The following is a 27317-nucleotide window of genomic DNA, read 5'->3' as shown; positions in this document are numbered from 1 at the left end:
CGGTTGCCATCGGAGACTCTCGAACGGTCGAAACCTTGCCAGGATTATCGTGATTTTCTGCTGCAACGGAGGCGTTATAAGCGTCTATCCGTGTAAAGGACTCTATAGTCTGAGCGTAGAAATATCCGAACATGCACTTGACAAGTGCAAGATTTAGAGCCAGTTTTACCAAGGTCGATTAACTCTAACCGCGGTTAATGAAATTTTATTTCTCTGCGTATGACATTACGTAATATATGGCATTGTACGTGATAATACTTTACAACATATAGACAACATATAACGTTGTTATAATTAACGATTCGCCATTGCGTCGCTCGATCGCTTGATAATCGACGATTAATATTGAAAAGCAATAGAAAAAATTAATTTTTAAATAGATAGTAAAATATGGATGCTAATTTTCGTAAGTCGCGTCACATATTACAAGGTTCGTTGTATCGTACAGTTTAAATGTTTCACACACGGCTTAAAGTAGCACGAAATTTACAATAATAGTTAACTAGATTATGCTAATAATTCAAATTTACTTAACAAAAGCAAACTACGAAAATTGAGAGTTTTGTTTGAGTTTAGTGCTGACTCGAGTGTAGCAAAACTGGTATTAGAGTGAGATAGCTGTCTCTTCCGAGATTAAAATCCGAGGATAATATAGGAGTGGATAAAGAAAAGCGGAGAGATAGCGCAATCGTACCCGAGAAAGACAAGACTGCGGTCGTTCATTTTCCTGGTACGCTAATGCGAATGACCGGTGGCAGAGAGCGTCTTAATGCGCGCTGATGAGAATATAAGCAGTCGGTCGCAGCTGTCGACATAGCAAACGCCGTCGGCCGACCGTCCACCCGTCAAGAGCAATCTACATGGAATATCTAAATTATATACGGTGTCCCGGAACTACACCGCTGGTTGTTGCACTTATTTATTTTTTGAATAATTTCCTTTTGACTCTATTCGCGTTCGACGCAAATATAAGGAAACTTTGGCGAATTAAGTTTTTGAAGTGGAAACAAATAATAATGCCTTATTCTGCAGATTATATTCACCATTGATAGACAATAAATAATAAAGTAGATAATACTTTAATACGAAATTTAATTTCACTGAAATGCTTAGTACTTGAAACTGAAAATTTGTAAAAAAAATACTATTTAGCGTTGCGTTTGATGTTAAATTTGCTATCATCCTTTCGTTATTTATATTTTTCTTCCGTTCTCAATGAAACGCAGAGAGACGGTGTTCATTATTTCAAATCACTCTATAATACATCGGAAGTTCACATTAAAAGCTGAAGTGGATATTAGCGAACCCGTATTTTCTCGTGCCGTCAGACAGAACGTTAAACGCAAGACTAGAGTATGCATAACAGATAGACGAGTATCTAAACGAATGAGCGAGTGGTAGCTATAGACATTGATTCAGAAGCGCTTCATTATGCTGCCATGAAACAATTGAAGTGAACTATACTTTGCCGTCTGCCTCGTACCATCCGACGAAAGGAACGAGAGTGCGTTCCATGCATTCGAATATTTAGCGTAAAGTGCTTCGCCGAACTAGTTATCGCGCGCATGCGAACAAAATATCGCACCTCCAACAGGAAGAGATCTTGACAACGGAAAACGTAGTTTTCCGAAGACTCTGATTAAAATAGAATTAAGAAATAACTGCTTTAAACACTAACTCATTAATTTTAAAAAATTTTAAAGAAACTACAGATATTATTTTTACCAAAATGTCATTATTAATAATTTAACAAATGGATTGAGACTGTTGAAGCTCTCGTTATTTTAATTCACTGACTTTCCGAACATTCGGAATCTTTCTCTTTTAATTCTGAAGCAAAAGTGACACTTAAATAAATTCATATGCGTCTGAATTAAATTTCACTTACATTACAATTTAGAAAATATTCAGATATCTTTCTTACCTATCGTATCTGCCAATCGATTGGTCGCTTCCCGTATTTTATTGTACATACATCGACGATATTACATTTTACTTCTCGATCCTGATACCTTATTTTTACATTTCGCGATGTCTAGTAGAGCGAAAAGTGTACGTGCGGGAGCGCAGAAAGAGAGAAACAGAGAGGGAGGAAAGAAGGGAAAGAGAGAGAGAGAAACTTACTTTGCGGCAGAGCTTTCCATTTGCAGGCGCGTGCTCGATGCGAATCCGCCGCACACGCTGTAAAAAGTCAATGATGATTGGATACCCGTGTGCGCGAGCGAGCGAGCAATGGTATTCAATCGACATCAATACACACGCGACGGGACGCGAATGTAATTGAAAAGCCGCGCTCGCTTGCTCACTCGGACCGCGAACGAAGCGGATTTACAGAGTTTGCGGATTTTTATTGCCAACGATTATTAATAGGGAGTCGGAGTTTCGATTAATTAGAAAGCGCGCGCGCGCGCGCACGCCTCTCTTAATGGCATATTCAGATTCCTTTGTTCGGATTTTGTTGCCAAGCTGTCCCCCCCCCCCCCCCGAAGGTTTATAATCGATATAGTGTTAGTTCGCGAAAATCATATCGCGGTATATCGTTGAGTCTAATGGCAATAAAAAATGCAGCGAGATCTCGTTATGTCTCGAAAATTATATATGGGGCACAGATATATTTATAAAATAATAATTTAGTAAACGTATCTCAAATATACTAACATAGCTGTATTTCCTATTTTAGAGTCTGCCTCTTCTTTAAATTTATCTCTCTTTCGTAGAGCTCGTTCATTTTCAACGCTAAATATCTTGGTAATGATGTCTCAAATTAAATTTTTGCTGAAATAAAGTCTGCTTTAAATTAATTGAAAAATGAAGTTTTATTATCTATTTACGATTCTAAAGCTTAAATCGCTGTTAATTCCCCGTATTAAATAGCTTTCCAATTAAGCTGATTAAATTTTTGCTAAGAGAAGATCGTCTGTAGACTCGTTCAACAAACTATCAATAGCCATATTACGAAAAAAACACAGTTTATCGTCGTTTATTTGTCAATGACACCATTCTTGACAATTTTGGATTAATAAACATATTCTTCATGAATGAAATGTAGAGTCTGATTTCACAAAAGTTTATTTAATATTGAAATTTAAACGGAAGTTATACGTGCGTAATTTATACTAACAAGACTGAAATTCATCCAAGAATCATCAACCATGAAAAGAGAATCCAGTTTTGAAGCATTCTGTACAGAGCATGTATTATATAGGGAATGTAATTGGTGATTCTGCCAAGCACATTACATATTTCGACGTAAATGGCCGACTCGAAAATTGCTGGTCGAGAATTGCTGTCGATATTTAAATTATTTTAACTACATTTTGTGCCGCATAACCGGAGAACGCGAGTCGAGGTACGCAGAGAGAAAGATAGAGAATGAGTGAGTCGTGGGGTGAGAGGACAGCGAATTAAAACTGAAAAAAAAGGTGGAACGAGAGAGTTGATCAAAACAGAAAGATAGGATATTCGCGAAGATGGAAAGGGAATTGAGAAGAAAGGCAAAGCGGACCGAAGAGTATATAAATGGAAAGCGCAAAACAAGTTGCAATATTCAACGTCGAGCGAATATTAGGCAAGTTGCAAAGCGATTAACATTATGCATCTAGCATTCAGAATCTTAACTGCAAGTCCTAATTCGAGGCTTATTTATTAAAACGTTTGACATTAAAACTTTCAAAATTGTAAAAAGTAGTAATTAAAATTTTTGAGAAAGGATTTCACTCGCTAACGTCGTCCCATTTATCAAATTTAATACTTTAACATAAAAGGTGCATTTATTATTCTATATTAGTTTCTACTAGAGTTTGAAAAAAGGCGGAAAAATAGCATCCAATTAAATTGTAGTAAAAAAAAAGTAATTTTATTTTTCGATTAAGAAGTATCACCGCATTCGTCAAATTCAACAATTCTACGCGAGAAAGGCGAACGCAGACGAAAATGTGCAAGCATAATGCAGACACGTGCACGCGCGAGGAGAGGCGCATATTGCGCGCGTGCACGTAAAGGAAGGACAGTGTGCACGCGCACGTTCGTCTGGATTCGACTGGTCGGCTGGCCGGCCAGCTGCACATTTTTCGAAATACAGAAAAGTTATGAAATATCGTGAGCGCCAGGCAAAACTTTTAATGCGCCGCGGTCCGCTGTAACTAGTGTGCGCGTTACCTCGCCTCCCCCTTATATAGAATATACACCTGCCTGTGCGAGAACCCGGCGCTATACAGGAGGTGGAAGGGGAGCACGAGCCTGCAACTTTTTTATTAAAAAAGTTTTTCGAAATAAAAATCAGACTCTCGTAGCGCGGAGAGATACGTGCGCGCGCGCGCATACACATATACAGCGTCCACCCCGCGTGTAGACGCACACAAAACATCCTTCGAGTTGTACGATCCACGTACGATCATACACCGAGAAGAATATGTTTTGGAGATGCATTCAGAAAGATATTCGAATCTCTGGCGAATGCCTTTCTCGTGTTTCCAAAAGTATTATTTTATTATATACATATAGCGGTGTTTCGGAAATCTGCTACTTATTATCTTTTGTCACAATATTTCTTTATTTTTCCAATTATTGAGATATTCGACTATACTACATGTCCTTAATGTCGAATGTTAAAAAGTCACAATATACGACGGTCTCTTATTGCAGAAATTGGAAAAGAAATGTAAAGCTGTGCTGTACTGTACTACGTAAAAAGGAAAAGAAAAAGAAAAACACGCAATCCGCTCAAAATAAGGTAGAAAGATATATTACCAATTTATATTAGCAAGCTAGTGCCGATAACCGGAGACTGGCAGAGGCGAAGAGAGACGTTTTTTTCCTCGGGAGGAAAATAATTTCGTTCGCGGATGGTTAACGAGAACGACAACGATCGGCTCGACAACGTCGCCCCCCGTTCTGCAGAAACCACGCTCCCCTTCGTCCTTCCTTTCCCCTTTCTCCTCCAGCCATCTCGCATATACACAGCCCCGCCTTACCACCCTAAAATCCTCCACCCGATTTTAATCTCCGACTGACGGAGCTTTTAGCTACCCCCTCGCGCGCTCTCGCCCGTCGGAGTAGAGAAAAAAAAAAGGTAGAACCGCTCGGCGGCGAGCGAGGAGGTTTCGCGAGGGGCGGGGGACACGATGGGGCGGCTCGCCGCGTCTTCTTCGGGACCGCGCGAGCGCTCTTCCGCGCGGAAAACATTTTTCTATCATGTAAATAAAATTTTTTCCGATAGCCACCGCTCGCCCGTTCTCGCGAAACAAACAAACAAACCACTCGCCACCACCGAGCGAGCGAGCGTACCGGGGGTTGGCGAGTGGTGCGTCCGCCAGACCCCTCCCCCCTTCGATATGGGTCAAACCGAAACCGCGCACCTCCTCCCTCCCCCCCCAGGCCGGCAAATCCGCCCCTGTACCCTCTCGTGCGCGCATACAATACCCACAGCACACATGCACACGTAAATACGAATGCATATAACACAACAGGTACACATGCGAGGCGCGCGTACAATCGGAGAAACTGCGAAAGCGGCGGCGTCGTAGTCAGTGGCGGGGAGAGCAGGGGGTGGAAGAAGAGGAAAACGAAGAGGACGGAGTACGAGACGGAGGTAGAGGAGGAGGAAGAGCGGGCGGTGGTAGCGGCGGCGGCGGCGGCGGCGGCGGCGGCGGCGGCGGAGGTGGCTCGTTCGGGGGATCTTTATCAAAGTCAACGCACGCCGGTCACCATGGCAACGAAATTGGATTTTTTTTTCGAAGTTTTTTCGGCCCTTCTCGCCGGCGCCCATTCCCCCGAGAAGGGGGCGACGGCGGCAACGGCGGCGAGGGAGGCTCGACGGAGGAGACGGCAGCGGCGGCGCGGGGAGGGCAGAGAGCGAGGGGGACGGACGGAGAATGGAGAAAGAGAGAGACGAAGGAGAGAAACGGAGAGCGAGAGCGAGTATCGAGAAGGTCGGGGAGACTCTGACGAACGGCGACCGGGGAAGCCAATAATTCGAATTGAGAACAGCCAATGGCCGTGCATCTGATTTTTTGTCGTATCATCGCCGAGGTCGTCCGCCCTCTCTCGCCGTCCATGCGCCGCCACCCCCCGCGTCCAACGTTCATTCGCCACCCCCGTCCTCCCCCTGCCGTCGGTCGCGTCGACGAAAGGGGCCGCGCTCTCCGCCTGACTTTTTGTAAAAACTCTCCCTCCCCCCCCCGCTCCTCTTCGCCGCCACCACCGCCATCACCTCTGTGTCCTCCTCATCCTCCATCTCCTCCTCCTGCTACGTCTCTACTCTCTTCCTTCTCCTCCTCCGCCTCCACTTTTTAACTCTTCCCGTTGTCCCGACTCTCCTATGGTGTTTTGCCGTACACGCTCGAATGTGCGGCGTAGATATATCGCGCTATCGTGGCGAAGAATTTCCAATATGATGGCAGCGTGGGTACAGTCGCTCTCGATTTTCTCTTTCTCTCCCTTCCTTCGCTCTCGCTTCGCTCGGACACGTCGCCGTGTCATCGCAAATTTCCCGACCAGAGGAAGGCTGCACAGCCCACAACCGGTTGCTTTAGGATTATGCTTGCGTTATGTTGTACTCGCTGATGATTCGTCGAGTGGGCACATTGTTGAATTCCGTGGCGCATATACGATGAATAGTCACATATTGTCACGTACAATTGCAATATGTGGTATAGTTGAGAAACAGGAGAAGAAAGAATTTCCGCACGAAAAAAGTCATAGGAGTCTAGATATCACGCGATTAATGCGATTCCTGCGATTGTGAGAGCATGTTTATTTGCATAAAAGTCATTTTGCTAAAATGTTGAAAATTTAGATTTGCATTTTTTTTTCTGACATTCGGAGAGACTTGAAAAATCTTTAGAATTAGAAAATTATAGATTTTGCAAAATGTCGTAAGCAGTTACGTAAAAACAAGCACTTGCTCGCTAAATATTCATGTCATATTTATAATTTTTGTTATGCACTTTCAAGACGTTAACAATATATTAAAAATTTTATCAATATATTCCATTGGAGTGTCTTGTCTCTTTACGATCGACGTTTATTTACCCCATCTTCAGTTTACGTTTTAATCTTGGTCGTCGTGTTATTGCATCATCATACTCTTGAGGAATCTTATAAGATTCTAGATCGTAACAGACGCATTATTCATCCATTCGTGTTTATAACCGTTCATAAGCGAGATATGAGTAAAGCTTTATATCGTAGTCTTTCGAAGAATAATGTATCTTAAGTCGCTTAAGACTACCGTCAGTTTCGCCCCGGAAGCGAACCAGAAAAAGAGAGCGAGAACAGACTAGACGATTTTCAGCCCGTCCTCGCAAAATTGCTATCCGAAAGGTGGTTTCCGCGTAACGAAGTGCGGTCGCCACCTCTCGCATTTCCGCACGCTTGCAGGAAGAACGACTTCTATGAAACTTCGCCAGGAGCCAAGAACTCGGAGTTGCACGGCAGCAACCGCCGATGAAGTTGGCTAAAATTCATTTCGCAATTTAGCCGTCAACAAAAACCGAGCCGCCGGTCGAAAGGCGATGTTGCGAAAATCTCTTACTTTCTTATTAAAGTTTTCGATACTGCCTTCGACAATTCACACGGCTTTCATTTGTATTTTTATTCATTGACGCGGATTATGGTAGAGCGGCTAGGAAACTGTATATATTACATTTATCCTGGAAATATAATAAAAAATTCAATAAAATATTAATGAAAAATAGTATGACATAAATGCAGATATAAAAGTAGTAACATAGTATAACATTAATGAACGTATCGTTATGTGCTGTTTCAAGAATATTTTAGATTTATCTTAGATTTTCCGTCTCAAAATTAATTTATCTTAAACAAAAATTTTTAAGAACACTTGTTGAAAAAAATTTACTTGCTAATTTTGAAAGACATAAATATCGGATTTTTCTCAATTTTCTAATAAGATTTATACAGCATGTGCGCAATATAATATTGTAGTCGCTCATCGAATAAATAAATTAATTTTAGAATATATAAATATATAAGAAGCCTGCTAAATATAGAAGTAATATGATTAATAAAAAGAGACGAGATTGACTAATTTATTTTACTTGTGCATCGAACTGCGTCATTATTTTATCGTGCCAATGACGCGAACGGATGATGCACGACGAGCTAAAGTTTTCGTCGCCAGATATAAGCGGCCTAGAATAATAGAACACGATAATGTCAGCCTTTCTCGGCGAACTCGTTAGACGCATCGAGCGACCTCCATGATTTATTATTACAAAGGCTATTCTAGAGCAAGAAAATGCTCTCTTCAACGACAAAAAAGTCATTCAATCTCAAAATTAGTTTACTTTCACTCACGAGAGAGAATTATATAGTTTAATTTCAGAATTGCTCAACATTAATACGTTTCGATAAATTAACTTTTAACGCTTTTAAATACAAATGAGCAGTTTTACTAATTAAAAAAGTTCAATTCGAAAATCGGTAACATTGGATAATCAGATTTAGAATCGTGAAAAACATTTTGATATTTTTATCTTTTTTCAGAGCACAACTGTTCCGACGAATTTCTCAGATTGCACGAAAAATAATTTTACGATAAAGTTTCGATGCTGTAATTCATACGTGTCTTCGAAGCAACGGCAATACTAAAGAAACATTGCAACGGTAAAAGAACTTAACGTCCGTACAAATATTTCTTAGGGAAGTTTTGCTCTTGGATCCGAGACTCTATTCGAGTGGCGGTCGGATCGAATCTTATGCCGGCTTGAGTTTCGCCGGAACTCGAGAGACGCCACGCGGGTTGTCCTCTCCAGGATCTCGCGAGTATCGTGTACCAAGCAATGTATCTGAACTCCCCTATCTCTCCCTCTCTTTCTCTCTCTCTCTTTCTGCTCTGTCTGTTTGTCGTTTCTATCGCGGGTTCAAAACTCGTGCGGGAAAGAGTGCGGGAAACTTCCGGTGCCATCCGAGCGCATTCCTCAACGAATCTCGAATTTGCGATGAGCGTTGCGCTCAGATGCAAAATTATCATTATTGCGCAATTATTGTTTTAGACCAAATAACTTTTCTTTTAGATTTTTCTTAATCTTTAAACTCTTTGAAATTTGATTTTCTAGCTTAACATCTTTGATTTTACGCATCCGATCACATGTGATACGTAATTTGCAATGATTTATACATTTGTGTGCAAAGATATAAATGATTATACGCTCATTATTTTGATTCAAGGTAACGTATGTTTTTCGCGAGATAAACACCCACCCGGGATACAGAATCGAGAACGGAAGTGTGCTTTAGAGAGCGCACTCGAACGCGCTCCGAAACGACCTTGTCCGCTGCACCGCATCGTTGCGTTGTTCCCTTTCGAGATTGCTCGAGCCGCGAGTGAGCGGTCTTCCGATATCCGTGTCGATCACGAGGAGAACAATCACACGCGGCCATGCGGTTTCCGGCGAATCTGTTTACAAAAATACACAGCGCGAAACATCGCACGTGCACGTGAGATCTCTAGACGCGTCGTGCGCGAAACGCGACACCCGGCAACACGAGAATCCACGTGTGAATGAAAACGCACTGCTGACCCTTGCCTGTACACGTTGTTTTACAACACTACGTCGTATATACGTGAAGAGACGTAGCGTTTGTTTCGCGGCGATTACAAATCCATATCCGTGACGCCACGGTCGCTGTATAATATAGCGTATGGGACAAAAGTTGTTTTGTCACTCATCAAATTTCTTAGACGTAAGAGTTGAAAAGTTGCGCATATTATTATCTTATCAGGTATCTGAGTAAAGATAACAAATTTTTTTTTTGGAATATGATACCAAAAATAGAAATATCGATAAAAGTACATGTATTTCTTATCACTTTATTGCCCAAGTCAACGAAATATGATGTGAATTGACATAAAAGTATAACGCGCATTTTCTTGCGGGGCTTTCAACTTTATGCAAAGTTTCAGATTTTTCTCCTTTTATGAAAACCATAAAAAAAAAAAAACCCATTTCAATAACGTAACTGGATTTTGCGCTTTCGTGAACTTCCCATACGTTGACCGAAACGAGGGAAATGACTTATATTGCTGTTCCCCGCCCGTTCATTCGCGTGGATGTGTTAAACGTAAATCGCGTGGCTACGCTCGTAGACAGTTTTTACCGTCCGCGAAAGATTCAATTTTTCCATAGCATTATTCATAGCGCATTACCGCTGCCGCGCACCGTACCGGTACGGAATTACCGGCGTGCACGCATGCGTTATTATGTACGGCAACTTGTTCAACGACGCCCACTTGTTCAAGCCGCAGGCCCCCTTTTGTCGACGTACAAATGCGCCATAATTAGAAAAGTGTACGTGTAAAGCGGCGTGTTCGTTGACACTATCACGGCCTGCACACTTGCCGCCGCCGGCCCCCGCATGGAGGAACGCGGTTACATTCAATATTTTATGCATCACGCTACGTCAAGCGTTGCGCGCCGCTCGTTTCTTCTTCTTCACCGTTATTATTCGTGTCAACCATCTGTGTAAGCACGCCGCGCGTCACCCGCGGTCGACTGTAGTCAGTGGATGAACTCTCATTCGCGATCGATCGATTTTCCAATTCCCTCGGTGTATTCTTACACGCGTCTCTGCACGCAACGGTCTTTCTTGCGCGATTCGAGCGATAAAATCCTTTCATCGCTGCATAATAATATTCATCCGGAAACCGAAATTCGAAAAGGGGATAAAGACGTAAATTTATTCAAAGTTTTTGACACTTTTTCTACCAAAGGAGAACGTTCTTTCCAAAATTTTAGACTTATAATGGAAAATAAAAAAGATTGAAAAAAGAGAAGATAATTTTTATATAACTTTTACAAAACTTACTTTCATAATTTTCTAGCTAAATTTTGTATATTTATTAAATTGAATATATTATTATTTAAAAAAAAATAGTGTGCATTGTTTAGGTTTGTCTGCAAAATATTTATTATAAAACTAGATATGATGTAAGAAATTTTACTTCAATTTTATTTTACTTCAAGATGAAGTCTTTGCGTGAAGAAAAAATTCGCAACGTAAAACCTCTCCTAAAGCTCTTTCTAAAATTAGAAATTTGCGTTCTGCCGCTATAGTCGATTTTCGGAGAATCGGTTGTGCCGCTAAAATGCAACAGGTTTTCGAGGCGGGATGAATCCAACTTCTGGATCTTACGAAACATTCCATTAGGTCGCCTTGGATCAAGGCCTCACCCTTTTCGCAGGGTCGGATAGAGAATCGCTTTTAAATTCTTGTCTCGCTCGCGTGTATATATATATATATATATATATATTGGGTTAGAGAAAAAGTCTTTTTACAAATTGCTAATAAACGGAGATCTGATCGATTTTTGACACAGCGCTATTTTGTGACATATTAGGTTATATATTTTTATAATATTAATACCGATTAATCTTTATAACGTAAATATTATGTTATTTTTATATCGTGCGTAATGTGATATATTAAAACATTCTTGTTCAAGTCCTTGTTTATCATAAATCTTCTTTTTATAACTCAAAATTAATTTTTTACACACATTCTCTGTAAACACATAATTCATAAAAACCTTGGAGGTAATTTTATTGTACTAGCCGGATTATTTTAATAAACACCTTTGCCGTCTAACAAACAGCTCTGTTTGCGAAATATATTCATTAGACACTTATATTACCATAATTAAATTCAGTCGCATAAATTTAACTAGGAAATAAATGCATCGCGCAAACATGTCAATAGTTCTTTGACGCTGGATTCTACCCCTGCCTTTACGGTAGCTTTACAGTCTTGGTGTTAGACCCGTTTATCTGTCACTACGCCAGTCTCAACCGTCGTATCCATCGTCAGCGAATCATAAAATTCCGCCAGCCAGATATACGATACAATCCTCTACGTCTCGCCCGTATACTATACGACGCAATCAAAACGAGTATAAAGAAAAACAGTGCAGTATCCTCGTAAACAGGTAATAAGACGCGGCTACCAGCACACCGCGGCTACATATCCTTGAGTTGAAAATACTTATCTGACGAATTTCAATCGGCTAAATTATAAACACGCGTGGGAATAAACATGAATGTACGCGGACCGATAATAGTGCAGTGCGACCTCCTGATATTCCATTGTTTTAATGCATTTAATACTTGTGTTGCTTTCTGTTTTCTTACTGTTTCCTAGCTCGTATCCGCTCCTTTTGCAATTATTCCTTTACATCGTTATGTTAATCCATTAATAATTCAGCAATCCGTGTTAGTGCATCGCAAATATTACCGTAGCTACATATAGAATTCTCTTTTCGATGCAAACATATTTTGCTTTATGTAATTGCAATGCTAATGTTTTGCTTTTCTACGCTCAGCGAAGAATTATTAAATTGTCAAACATTCTAACAGTATATTTCTACTAAAAAATTTTTTCTATATAAAATTCCAAATTAAATCAAATTCGGAGCTTTTACAGCTTTGTAACGATTTTTTTTTAGATTTTTACTTTTTTTACGGCTTTGTAACGGTTCCTTTAGAATTTAATTTTTTAATGTCACGACTTTATTACTCTATGACATCTATAATATAACGTTACCGTACTCGAAATATTGATTTTAAAATATGGCTTTCCACGATTGACTTTCAAGCTTTGCGCTCGCAATTCGACACAATGCAACGTAGTTACGCGTATATAATTCTCCATCCCGACGATTAAAAATTTCCTCTTTATCTCCGGCGGATCAAGCGCGTCGCGCGACATCCTATCGCTTCCTAGCATCAAGCGGGGAGAAAAAAAAATCGAATCGGGAACCCGATCGATTCGCACAGCTGGTTTCCTGCCGCACATTTTCATAACGTAAGCGCGTCATGCACGTGCGTGTGCTCGCGCTCGCGCACGTTTCCTCGGAGCGTATGCATGTCCCACGAGTGCACGGACGCTCGGCATGTGTGTGCATGACGCATTCTCTGCGTTGCTCGTAAACGCAACGTGCGTACGCGTAGCGTGAATCCCGCGAACGCACGTGTGTAGGTCCATCCTCCACCACTCCCCTCGGCCCTCTCACTTGGCTCTTTCGACGAAACTCCACGCCGGATTGGTTCGTCGCGAAGCCTCCCTTCGCCTCGATCCCCCCTGCGGTCTACGGACGACTCATTCCATTCAGTCACCCGTACGGATTCGAATGTACTACCACGCTACACGCACACTCTCTCACTCTCTCCTCTCTCTTTCTGTCGCTCCCGCAGGAAGCGTTGACGGTCTCTCTTTAATCAACACGCTCTTCCGTCTCTCTCCCACTCCAACTGACACGCGAGAGTAGCGTGTGTTGCGGAAATGTTCGCACAGGTTTCCAACCTGACCTACACGAGCGAGACACGGCCAGGGGCGAGAGATCCCCGGCGCAATGTCATCCGGTATTGGCAGAGGAAAAGAAAGGGAAGCAGAAAGAAGGGAAGGATACGGTCTTCCCTTTGTCTACAGTACCTTCTCTCTCCAAGGCCGAAAGAATCTTCAACCGATTGTCTAAACGACGATCATTAGTGAGCTTTTTGCTTCCAAAGCGACTATTGACGGTCGTCAAAAGAAGAAGGGTGGCGCACTATTATTATGGATTCGTGCGAGGTAGCATAAGTCTCCTCATCTTTCAATTCCACGTCACTTAGATTTGAAAAACTTGTGTGTTATTATTTTGGAAATCGTTAAATTTTACACTTTTTATCAATATTGAAAACATATAAGTGTGATGTCGCCAGTTATGCGAGTGCGCAAACGAAGCTAAAGCAATGAATGAATTTTAGGTCTCTCGAATAGAAAATGTTGGCGGCTGTTTCGAAGATGTAAGTGACCTGGAATTGGAAGGGTTATAGCGGATGATCGAAATATGGCAAGGTAAGAGAAACTCGATGCTATACAGTTACCTATGCTCTTCTTCGAACTGCTGGAAACCGGCTCGTGAGAGACTCGTGCATCAATCGACGGCTCGTTTCCGGAAAGCTCTCCAACACCGATCAGTCTCGTGATTCAGCACGCGAACCACTTTTCGTCTTATTAAACTGCACTGCCGCGTGGATCAATTCGAATCACTGTCGTGTGCCAGTCATTCCCGGATTTAAGAATATTCGGCAAGTTTGCGAGTAATGTTGCAGAGTGACATTTGTTAATCTCTAATGCAATTACGACGCAAACGATTGCAATAAGAGATTAGGAAACATAAACGTAGTGTCTGATGTAAGAGCTACGAAATTAAATACTGACATATGATAAAAAGGGTAATAAAATTATCAAAGGTGAAAGACTAACAACAGGTGGCTTTTTATCCAATTTTGTAAATTCACGATTCTAAATCTTTATCGTACTGTTAGATAGTTGTTAATAGTCAATGATAGCTTATCTTATTGTCACTGATTACTTTTAACGTGAAGCGGGAAATTTTAGAATCGCTAATAGAAATTAATTTGTAAGAAGCATGTTCTATCTGACCGATAAAATAATTCGATTATTCCATACGTCGTGTGTATGCTTTATGTTGAACATATGTTTATAACAATTACGCAATTATTTTACTCTTGCGCGTTGGTGACAAATGTCAAATGTTTTGCTCGGAAAAAAAAAAAAAAAAAAATCAATTTGTAGTCTCAAACGTTTTTCAATATCGCGACATTTTTCTGACTCGCCGTAAAGAAAAGAGCGACAATAGCCGTTTGCCGTTCGCGCAATACATTAAAATAGCTGAGTATAGTTTCTCGAAGTCTGAAGAAGCTTCGCGGCTGCTCGCATAAATGTGAGCGAACGTTGTGCCGTCTTTTTCTTTCTCCCCCTCTCGATTCTCCACCGATTTATCTCTTTCTCTTATATTCTATCGTTCCTTCTTCGTTCTCTTTGTCTCTCCTGTACTCTTTTGTCCCGGTAGAAGAAACACGGGTCGAGGAGCTTGTGCCCTCGCCGCCGCCGCTAGGTACGCGAGTGTGGAATTTGCGATTCTATCGCGGCGTGTTATAGTATATAAGTCGCTTCAAGTTTAGCGTTCGCGTCTCTTCCGACATTAGAACAAGATCAATGTGCGATAAAACGAAAATGATACAGAATAAAAAAAGAGTAATATCTAATTATACTCGCGCTTAAAAAGATTATTCGTGAGCAACATATTTTTATATTTGATAATAAAGTAAAACTGGCATAAAATAAAATTTTACACGACAGAGAAATAAAGTTTTACACGCCGCAATAAAGTAAATTTTTATGTGCCACGGAGAAATAAAGCTATGACAGCGGAATTATCGTTAATGCAACATAAGAAATTTATTTCGTACGTATCTGAAAGAGTCAGAATTACGGGGGTTACACGGTAACTATGGGTCATCCTGTATGCTGTACGCCCCATCGAGGTCGCGGCGCGCCTCTACATCGGCTCAGCGCGACTTCGATCTCGTCTTTTTCGCCGCGAGATCGATCGATATTTCGCGAACGGAGAGCACGAGACTTTCACCAAAGTCGAGCTTCTTTAACGTGACGTGACGAAAAGCACGTTTTCGACGAAACGGAAATGAGGGAACAACGCGCGTATAATTACTGTAAGAAATGACTCTGAAAAACGACTCGAGTCCCGGCTGCTCGCATCGATACTCGAAAGTAAAAGCACGAGCGGCCGCGCTGATAATGCCTCCTATTCATACCCTCATCTCCATTGCGTATTTCTTCAGAACTAAAGCCCGTCTCACAAGAACGTGAGAGAGATCCACGCGATGTAAAAGAAGAGGAAATCTCGGAAAGCGGACTTTCGGATTTTCGCACTAGCCGCGAAATATGCGGCGCACTCGCGCGTCGCCTTCGTCACACTTTCGGCGGACAGTACGCGTGTGCGTACGTATGTATTAATTACGAAGAAGAGAGTGAAGAATATACAGAGATAGAGATAGAAGGAAACGAGTTATTGTGCTGTAGAAAGAATTCGTTAGCAGGAAGTAATGTATAATAAAAATAAAATAGAAATTAACGCGATAAGATAAAATTATCAAGCGAGACTAAAACAGTATGAAAAATGTAATAAAAGATAAAGAGAAAGAGAGAGAGAGGAAGCTTATTTTTACGCTCCGGGATCAAATCCCCTACAAACGATAGCAATAATCATTGTACGAAACTGATAAGTGCGAGCAATAACAAAAGCACAATAATAGAGAAAAACAAAATCAAAGTCTTAATATTTGACGGGAGAATGATAGAAAGCGCAAGGTGAGGTAAATATAAAGACGATCTCGCGGCACGAAGAAAGAAAGGACGAGGAATAAAAGAGTGAGAAAAAAATCAAAGTCAGGATGAGAAGAAGAGATACGAAGCGATCACGAGCAAAGGGCACGTGTAATTGGAAGCGAAGGGCACCTCTCTCTCGCGCGCGTCGACAACGCGCCCTCCCGCTAGACGCGTAGCGGGGTGCGGCGCGGCACTGCACGACGGCGGGGCGACGAACGGGAAATGCGCGGCGTGGCGTGGCGTCCGTGTATTTCGCCGATACGCGATGGGCCGACGGTGATTCCGTCGTTGCTGCGCGCAGACAGAAAGCGAGAGAGAATCGCGGGGTATACGTAGAGCCTAGGCACGATACTGAGGACCTCCGAGCTGCGGCGGCTCGGCACTTTCCTCAAGAGGGTGGAGAGGCGCGGGAGAAGGTGCGACAGAGGAGAGGGGATCGTGGATAGATGGACGCGCGGGGGACGGACGGGCAGGCAGGATAGAGGCAGGGGAGCAGAATTCTCTCTGTTATAGATTAAAATTTTTTACGGAGAAGATATTGATTGTTGCTTTTTATTAATGTAACATTAAAGTGGTGCCCGCGGCAGTGGGGGCGATCGCGCCCCGTTGTGCGCGCTCGTCGGTGGTGGTGGGGTCCCCGACCAGAACGGCGCGGCGTGTCGGTGGGGATGATGAAGGAGGACGTAAGGGGTGGGAACGAGAGGAGAGGAAGAGAGGCAGAGACTGAGGCGCGCAACGACGAGCGAGGAGAGGAAGTAAGAACGACGCGCGCTTCGCGAAACGACGGCGGTAGGGAGACTCGCGGAGAAGATCCGGGCGGGGGTGAGGAGGCGAATGGAAAAGGGGCACGGGAGAGCGATTCGCGAGGCGCGCGTCGGCGATGGAGGGGACGCGGGCGGAAGGGCTCGAAGCGGCGGAAATAGTGCCATAAATACGAACATTTTTCGTAACGTCTTGCAGTCCTGTTTTGACAATCATCCCCTCCACCGGCCGGTTCCACGGTGCCCTCTCTCTGTCATGCGGTGGATTTCTAGCCGGGCAGTCCCCCTCGCGGTATTCCTCTCGTTTTTACTCGCCCTACCCGCGCTCTCTTTCCCCTTCTTCCCCCCTTATCTCTCATCCTTCCGATCTTAAATACGCAGATACACTTACATACGCGGATGAACCAACAGCCACACGTACACGATGTGCATGGGGCGACGCTCGCGTCTCGCACCCTTTTCACCTCACCTGCCTGCCTGCTTGTCTGTGCCTGGCCTGCCTGCCTGCCTGCCTGCCTGCCGCCGGGTGTCCCACGTACCGTTCCCCCTTCTTTACCCCTCTTCCTCCTCCCCCTTCCTCGCTCTTGTGCCCACGGCTTATTCTTCTACTCGCTTTGACATTTTTCGCGTGTTAAGGCTCGCTCGAACTTCGCGGAAATCCATCTTGCGCTGACTCGTCGCGCTCCCCTTTTCTCCCCCTCCCCCCTCCCACTCGCTCTTTCTTTTTCCTCTCCCCTCCGCGAGCTCCAACCGAGCGTTTGATCCTCTTTTTTTCTTCGGTTCCTTGCGTCTCGGCTTTTTTTTCCAGAAGAAAGGGGGGTCGACGGAACGGATCGATGCTTCCTTGCGAGACAGCGACGAGGAATAGAGAAGATGGGGGTGAAGTCCACCCACGGGCGGGAGCCCCGTAATTGCCGATTTACCACCGACTCAGCGATGCTTATGTCGATGTAACACGTCACCGTGTGTCGCGCGCGCGCGCGCGTACACACAGTGGACTGTAATTGAGAGTCGCAGAGAGATTGCGAAAGGGAAAATGATTAATGGCATCACATATACGGATCAGAGGTGAGATTAATCGAGGGAAAACGCTAATACGAGTTCATCGCTCGCTCGATTACGTATGTACGTATAATGTACGCCAATCTTCATAATCTCTAGCACGCTGTCACAGTGTACATTGTCTGATCTTCGCGATCTTTACGAGCGCAATTCCGAGCCGTTGAAACTATTGAACTCGTGCCGTTCCATTACGACGCCGGGGAGGATCTTGTTTTATCGCACTTTTGCATAACAAAGTCTACAAGATGTCCTTTGTAAAAAGTAAAACGCTGAGCGCACGCGATCAATCAATGTACTCTCATTTTATTAAAGCGTATTTTAAATCAACTACAAAATCTCTGACTCTGTATATTGACACACTCCACGCAGTGGACAAACTCCATTTCATCTGATAATAACTTAACAATCTGTTGACTCTATGATTTTCTTAAAGAAACTCATAAGGGCTTTCCAAAGGGTTTTCAAAATATTGACTTCTTAAATATTGGATGTTCTAATTTCTCTTCTGGGAAAAAAACAATATATTTTATCTTTGGAAATTTTATCTTTCCGACGACAATTCAAACAAAGAGTTAACGACAAAAAATTCGAGGAATCACTCGTATGAATCATTCGTATCGTTACGCAACGGAAACATTATTTTCTAAAGAAACGCCACATGTGTTCCGCAGAACTCGTCATTGCTATTGAAAAGAAAAATTTGCAAAAATGCCCCCCGCAAGACTCTCTTAAAGAGTCAATTCGCATTACTTCCGCATCGTTCCACCGAGTCTCTAAACGGAAACTCGAGAGAGAACGGCGGAAGTCACTTCAGGATCCGCGCTCGACCGGATTGTATTTCGGCGCCACCGCGTTCACCGTTCATTCGGCTCTCTGCATCACGAAGTTCAAGTCCCGCAGCGGAAGGAAGATCGAGGGAGACTTTAACTGACTGCATCGTCACGCGACTGCATCGATTTCGAGCTGATTTTATCGCGCGCCCACTTGCCAAAGTACCACTACACAATACCAATGTATCACGGATGTACAGATCTCTTCAATTCGATATTCTAACATCGACACATTTTTATAGTTTATCGGAAGTGAACTGCAGTTCACGAAGCAACAGATGGTTATTTAATACTATATAAAAATTTCCACGTTACTATAAAAATATTAATATCTCCACTAAATAGATCTTGTTTAAAATTTTGGAACACTCGCGTACGATTTACAGCGAGCGAAGAATTTCAGCATTGGCGTACTGCAACGTGAGAAACTAATGCGCATGTGAACGATACTTAAATATGACGTGGCGTTCGGCGAAATCCGTGAACGCTGTTTTAAAGCTCATGATATAATGGTGCCGCCGTTCGACTCGTGCGTCTGCTCGGACTACGTTGAGCTTATCTTATCGCATTACGAAAGGAATTTTGATTACGAAGTAGGTAGGTCGGGCCCCCTTTTTACGGCCGCAGCGCGATTCGTCGATCGTTTTTTTACTCATACACTTCGATCCAAGAATCGAGGGTCGGGAGTAAAATGCCGGACGAGAATGGAGGGAACAAAGTAGCACGGGAGAGCAGAGGATATAGCGAGGGATAAGGGGAGATTTATTAAAACCGGAGAGAATGCATTATATTTTCTTCTGCATTCACGATGATCGAGCTCCTCTACGATAATATACGGAATATTCCACTAAATTTTGGTCAAGTCTTAAAAAAGTGCTCTTTGGAAAATGTAATTCTTCTTAATTGTCAATATTAAATAGTTTGATAAGTTCCAATTAAACTAAGATCCACTGATAATTGATTAATTAATAATTAACACTGAAATAACACAAGGTCGCAACGTGTAAAGCTTATTTTATATATATGAAATCATACCCTAAAATGAGTTGTAAATTATAGATTTTTACTAATCAACACTTTTTAAATCCCTAACTTTTAAACTTTGCCACAAATCCCATTTTTTTATATTAATCATGTAAAATTTGTCGAAATTTCGCAAGTTTATATTCTCCCAATTCATTCTACAATTTAAACCTTTTTATTAAAAGAGAATCGATTCCAAAATTGAAATTTTCAAGCGCACTTGATGAAACAGTCTGAATTTTTCTCTCATCCTTCAGCAACGAGCGTCGTCTCGTTTGATTTGAGCCCACCTTTTTATCGTTTGCCCCCACTAGAGTGCAACGCGGTGGGCCGAGGCCAAGTTTAATTCTCAAAGAGCGATAGCAATTTTCCGAGGAGGAAAAGGAGCGGGGACATGCGCGCGCGTTAGTCTCGCTCGATGCGTCATAAGCGATTAATCTATTTAACCTATTCGAGACAGCGGTGTCGTCCATCGGCCGGCCGAACGAAGGAAAGACGAGTAATGACGTTATCGATTCCCTCTTTTAGAACGAATTGGAGCGACCGAATTTTTAAATTATGAAAGCGGAATGACAATGTATTTTAACCTCTGTCTTCTCTTGTCACTCTAACAATTATTTTAGACACAGAATGTGCTAATTGAAGAATATTTTATAAATCCAAATTAAAAATTTGTGTCATATTTTATTAAAAAGATTTTCTTGCTTTTGCCATGAAAAAGCAAGCTTGCGAACTAAATTTATTCCGTATCAGGATTCATATTTTGAACACATTGTCTAATTTGTATTGTTTCATCGAGAAGTAGTCTATCACGAAATTTCTATAAAGAAAAAGGATCAATTCCAAATTTGTCACGAAATCTGTCATAAAAAATAAATATATATATTAAAAGACTTATCTAGCCTTATCGCTGGTTGTTAGTGCGAAAATTTTTATGTTTTCGTATAGAATTGATTGATTCGTCTACTAGAGACATTATTAAAGTGTACACTGATCTCGGATTCGAGATACTAAAGTGTACGAAAAATTGGCTCGATAAGCCTTTTAATATTGATATTATCATACGAGCCTATCCTTATATCTCTTGTATGGATTGTAAAGAATAAAATTAACGGTTTTAGGGGCAGTCTGTACACACGCTATCTTTTACTACGAAAGGGTTAAGGGCGAGCTCTCGTATCGTACGTAAAACTCGACTCGCACGTGGCAGCTCTCGTCGCGCGCGCGCGCGCGCGCGCGTACAACGAGTTAATGAAAGCGGATTATGCAGCACGCTGCTTCTCACGCTCGATGTGCGTGCGCGATCACGGTTACATACCACGGCGATGTTCGTGTGCGTCGGAAAGTGTTCGGCCCGTTGGGAAAAGAGCGAGCGAGCGGGCGGGCAGGTGGAAAAAGAGGAAAATGAATCATGTCGCTGCTCTCTGGCCTTCCGGTGTACGTATCGCACATACATCCGAGCTGCCGAAAGAGACTCACGCAATGAATAGTTTTTCTGGTACACGTTGCCGCTACCGCTGATGCTGCTGGTACTGGCTGCTTGCTGGTACCACTCCTGCTGTTGCAAATGTTTAGCCATGTAGAGAAATTATGGTAGAATAGTGACATGGTATTGTACACGGCGATTTAATTGCTTTCGGCCGAAGCACATTATTATCGTGACGCTTTACTTTTGCCTTTCGCACGATTTATGTTTGTACGATGATTTTTTAATTAGCGGCGCGCATCAGATTTGATTTTCAACGCGGTTGTGGCCCTAATGGCCCTAATGGAGGGATCAGACTTCATCCGGCGTTCCCGATTACGCAGTTCAATTTTGAGAGAAAAAAGACGTATTTGAAAATGTTTATTCCGCAGAAAATGCACCCCTTCATATACATTTTTCATGTAATGCAAAATTTACTCAATCTGCAATATTAATACTGATTTTGGCATCATCCTGTCGGATGAAAATAAAGTTAGGATAAGATTTACTTTGCTGTTTCATTATTAAATATACAAATTTTCGCTTTAATTTGAGAGAACAATCGGAAATGGTAAAATAGAGCGTTAAAAGGATGGAGAGATGGAGAGATTTAACTTCGGTAAAACTGTAAGCGACTGCAGCTGACGCTATTAATGCCTGCTCATTATACGTGCGTGGAATTTCATCTCGCGACACCAGTACGGCGATATTGCAATACCACTAATTTCATACATTCTCAACTCTGGAAAAAAAAACGATGGGATCGATAATATGTATGTTATGAAAATCTTTCATTGCGCTTTCATTCTAAGAATTGGCACTTATTTTTGCGCAAAGAAATATTCACACAACGGTTATATTATTTGCAACCTTCGACACCATTTCCGAACTGATATACTTTCTATTGCCACCACTCTTATGTACACTATCGAATATTGTTTTACACGCTGTTAGCACTCAACTTTTAGAAACTAAATATGAATTGAAAAAATATTTTCTTAAATCTTAAAAAATGATTATTTCATGATTAAACATTAATCTCAACATTACTGTGATTGAGATTTATTCTCAAGCAGCTTCAATTTTTTTGAACAAGCGATCACAATGGTTGCGTTACGGGGAATTGGTTTCTGTTTTAATAAATATCGCATCACCAATTCTCCCGCTGTCTCTAGGTTCTGTTTCTATAGCGCTTCAAAAAGAATCGCTCGATATACATCAACGTCCGTACGAGAGCCCAGTTCTTTAAAAAAAAATGGGGGGAAAGGAGGAGGGAGGAGAGACAGAAAATCGTATCGGCAAAGCGGACCGACGACAATCGCGAAATCAATTCGCATTATTCGTTTAAAAGTATGTACCGCCTAGTGACGTCAGCGACGAGAGCGAGAGGGCGGAAGAGAGCGGGTAGGCGTGTGTAAAGGGGTGTCGAGCGGAGGCAAGTGGCCTCGTCTGCCTCGTCGATGCTCTCAAACAATCCCTTTCCACCACCGTCGCGCTCGCTCGTGCCACCACTACCACTACGACCACCTCTTTCGTCGGGCTGCTTTCCACCACTGCCCGCCGCCTCCTCTTTTTCCGTCGAGACACCCTCTCTTTCGCCGTTTCGAGCGTGCACCACCCCTTTATCATTTTCCCCGTACCACCATCGCGCGCGTCCCTTGTATCGCCGACAGCTCAACCCCTTTCTCTGCCTCTGCTTCTTGCGATCGCGAACGCGCAAACTGTGACCCTCTGTGTTATTTTAGATGGAAACAGACTCGAATTATGGTAAAATAAGACGCCGCGACATTTTCTTAAATAGTTAAATGTGATTCGAAAAAAAAAAAGAATATAAAACGTATGGAAGAAATAAAATAAGATTTTCACGAGTTTAAGAAGATGAAATCTTCCCTTCTTTTCTTTGAAGTGCGAAAACATCAACCACTTATTATGGTGATCGTCTATGATTACAATTTTAATGTTATTTTTTGCATAACATTAATTTTGATCTGTATGTGTATGCGAGGTGATTCAAAACAATCTGATATCCTTGAACGAATTCTAAAACGATTTTTTCTTCTGCAAAATTTTGTCCGAAGCTTAGTTTTTGTGTTATAATTGAAAGTCATTCACTACACACACAAGTCCGATAAGACTTTCAACTGTTACGTTAGTCTTATGATGTGTTGCACCGTCTCTGCCTGCCCGTTGTACCGGACATATGTAAGCAGCGAACTATTTTCAATTTATAACTAAGCTTCGGACAAAATTTTGCATAAATTGTCTTAGAAATCGCTCAAGAATGTGACATTTCAAGGACATCAGCTTGTTTTAAATTACCTGGTATAGATAGATGGGCGGATTATTATTAGACATTTTATATTCTACAATTAGAGAAAATCGGGTTATATGAATTCGCGATATCCCTTCGACAAGTAGAATATATCCACTATCGCGGAGTCAAATTGACCTCATAGAAAATTCGCCTCGGTCGACCTTCGATCACGACTGCATCGTGCCTTACACATCCTCCGGTTCATTAAATTTTACAGACGCGCCGTCGCCGACGAAAGCATCTTTGAATTTTCGAACAAGTCGATAAGAGCGCGGAGAATTGGCTTCTTACTTTCGATAAACGCAAATTACCGTCGACCCATTCACATATCCGTGCATTATTAGCGAGTGCACTTGGTGCTCGCGGTCGCGAATATTAATCGTTACATTCGAAACGCTGCTCGCGTACCGATACACATCGAACGGGCGAACATGTATTCACAATAAAGCAAATGCTCGGCTTGCGGCTACTTTATCAACGCTTGTATGATATTAGGTTACAAAAGGCTCGTCGCTTTTTCATTTAACGTCGTTTTAAATTTACAGTATTAATTTACGCCATTGATCGCCGTCGAGTGTCCAACGCGAAACAACGCGTGTAAATATGAACTCGGATATATCATGTTTCTTTTGTAACTTCCGGCGAATATTTTAATTGCAGACAATGTACAAAATAAATATCCGCATATATCCCTGAGCTATAAATTTCATATATTAAAAGTAAAGACACACATACACACACACGCGCGCGCGCGCGCGAGGAGGGGGGAGAGACAGAGAGAGAGAGAGAGAGAGAGAGAGAGAGAGAGAGAGATAAAATAGATTAATACAATACTGACATTAATAGAATGTCGATGAAAAAGATTCAATGGCTTCAAAAAAATTGATACACAAGTACATAAGAAAAATTATGATGTGTAAAGATTACTTTTTTTCAACTATCAAAAATGCTGATCATACTTTGGATTTTACAAACAGTAATGACGGAGAACTGCAGAAAAAAAAATGTAAAAAGAATTATTTCTAACTGTATTATCTTTAATCTTATACGTTGCAATATTTTTAATGTTTCTAGATCAATAACATGTATAACTTATTAAACATAACGTAACACCTTGGGGAAAAAAATAATGTGGCAATCACATTTCTCGGCTACATTCTGCGACGCAATCGGTATGGAAAGAGAGTGCTTTGCAGAAGCTGATGCAGACGTTGCGCTTTTGCATAAATCTTACGGACTTTCCTATCGTCGCGGACGACAGACCGGCATTGGTTAAATGGAAGAAGTTTTTAGCGAGCCAATTCACGACCGTCGTGGAAGGGAAGGGGACTCGCGGAATAGGGCGGGATCGGTGGGAACAGAATGGGCGAGGCGCGACAAACAATAAAAATAAGGTAAAAGGAATAAGATATAAAATGTAATATTGTCGATATACGATAAGAGAATAACTGCACGGAGCAACCAATCGGTGGACAAATATGAGCGAACATAAACGAGTATCTCTACCTAATATGCGGTTTGTATATGTCAATATACGCTAAATAAAATATCGAAGCACTGGAAATCATCGCGAAATACACTATGTTACTCAATCACGATTAAATATACATGGCTTTTTCATGAAATATTTGCCGTGGATTAAATTTTTATTGTTTATTCTTACGCTAACTTCATACATTCATTGCCTGACATAATTTTTCGATCTGACGATAGTATGAACATAATGTAATCTCGGCAGTAAATTACATTGAACAAATGCCAACGAGATAAATATTACATAAAAATATCATGCGATATATTTCGACTATAAACCTGTGCTTCGTACCTTATCCGTAGATTTTATTGTATCTCAGTCTAAATAGAGTTGTATTTAATATTTCAAACTATATTATAATTTTTCAAATTCTTTCCAAGCGATTCTTTTCTTGAAAAATATTCATGGTAAAAAATTCGTAAAACATTTAATTTTTTCAAAAAATACATGCGTAAGAAAACGTAAAAGTTGTGAAACTTTATTATTACACTTTTTTTATTCTTGCATCAATAGGGAAACGGTAGTTGTATTAAAATATTACAAAGAATAAATTATTCAGAGAGGAAACAGCGACCTCGGTCGATGTCGATGTTGCTTAAGAACGAAAAACGTGTGGTCTCGAGCGACTAGATCGTCCTGCAAAAATATGTCTGCTGTTGGCAACATCGTCGCCCCCGTTCTGACCGCGTTCGACACCCCCGCGGGATAAATTTACACCCCGAAGTTTCAGGCCGACATACAACCGAACCCAACGACAACGCATCCCAATCCGAATCCTCGTTCGATGCACTGACGTCACACGACCAGCGAAATTGATTTTTCGACAGCAAAGGGGGACATGCGGGGAGACTCTCGCGATCGCCAAAAAGTGCGGATCTTGAATATTTTAATGGACAGCTCTCGGGACGCGCAGTCGATACCCGGGAATATCTACATCAGTTTCGGCATCATATGCCTTAATTAAAACGCTTACGCGTTATATTTTTCAGATGAAATTTACGCGCGCGCGAGTTCTCGACGCAGATCGGAAATGCGTGCACTATATGTACGTTGACATAACTAAAGAATCCACGGCGGAGCTTGCGTCGCGAAGAGTATCAGAGAATCAGATATCAGAGAATTCTAAGTAGAGAAAAAAAAAGGCAAAAATATAAAATGCAATAAAGGAATAAATTAACAATTTATTCTGAGGGAGAATAATAATTTATTCTGCCGTACCATTAAAAATTGCTCCGTGGACATTAATATAATTTAAGAGGAGGAAGAAAGGAAGAAGGGAAAAATGAATATATAAAAAGAAGTGATAGAGGAAAAGAAAAGAGAAAAGAAACAAGAGAAAAAAGGAAAAAAAAAGGAAAAAATGTACATAGTATATTGAATTCGTCATCTGTGTAATTATAAAAATGAGTCACGTCAGTTACGACCTAACGTCATCTTCTATTTCCTTTAGCGTATATTTCGCGAAAAGCGAGTCGAGAGATCGACAAATTCTTTAAAAAATTATACGAACATATCTATACGTATCTAATGAATCATCCGCGAACCGGCAAGATGCCTTCGAAAAAAAATAATAAATAAATAAAAGAAAATGAAAAAAATGTTCTCGAACGCTTGTGTAGCTTTCGGAAAAAAATGATTCGAGCATTCGAAAACATTTCTTTCGACTTTTTTTGTGCTCCTCGCAAGGTGTCATCTTGCCGGTTTTAACGGATGATTATATTTTATCTTCAACGTTTTTACTTATTTTTGTTCTACGAGAAATCATCTAGGTCACTATGATTTATTGGATATCTTATATATCCATTCCATTATTGAATTGTTTGACTACATTCATATTTTGACATGAATTATAGGAATTTCGAAACAATCCGTAAAGATCCGTAAAGAACGACTAATTATTCTAAAATTCACTTGAGTGAAAAAGTAAAACCGCGTGAGAAAAAATAGAGCGTAAATCGGGTAAATGAATTTTTTTATATTAACCAACTAAATGCGGATAGTCACGATCGTTATGACCTACTTTGAAAAGCTGTAAGACAAAAATGATGTCAACATCTCATGTTATTTTGGTTTGCTTATATTCAGTAAGGTGAAACGCTATCTCTTCCGTCCGTTG

The 27317-nt window shown here is 41.5% G+C and overlaps 1 protein-coding gene across 8 annotated transcripts in view; it reads right to left on the bottom strand.

Annotated features, from left to right (window-relative positions):
- LOC105671131 (broad-complex core protein isoforms 1/2/3/4/5) overlaps positions 1 to 27317 on the bottom strand; it is a 111403-nt gene that overhangs the window by 63194 nt on the left and 20892 nt on the right. The window contains exons 1-2 of one of the 8 annotated variants that reach the window (XM_012365055.2): positions 16342 to 17448; positions 13884 to 14129 (exon numbers count right to left, since the gene is read on the bottom strand). The exons of 4 other annotated variants lie outside the window; for them this stretch is intronic. The gene's annotated coding sequence lies outside the window, so the exon portion shown is untranslated. Of the gene's footprint in view, positions 1 to 2124; positions 2182 to 13883; positions 17449 to 27317 lie in introns of those variants that run through there. 3 more of the 8 variants (XM_012365056.2, XM_067352908.1, XM_012365054.2) reach the window with 3 other exon arrangements.

The sequence above is a fragment of the Linepithema humile genome, chromosome 4 (genome assembly GCF_040581485.1).
Source record: "Linepithema humile isolate Giens D197 chromosome 4, Lhum_UNIL_v1.0, whole genome shotgun sequence".
Lineage (NCBI taxonomy): Eukaryota > Metazoa > Arthropoda > Insecta > Hymenoptera > Formicidae > Linepithema > Linepithema humile.
The sequence above is the reverse complement of the archived record's forward strand: the minus strand, read 5'-3'. Positions and strand labels throughout refer to the sequence as shown.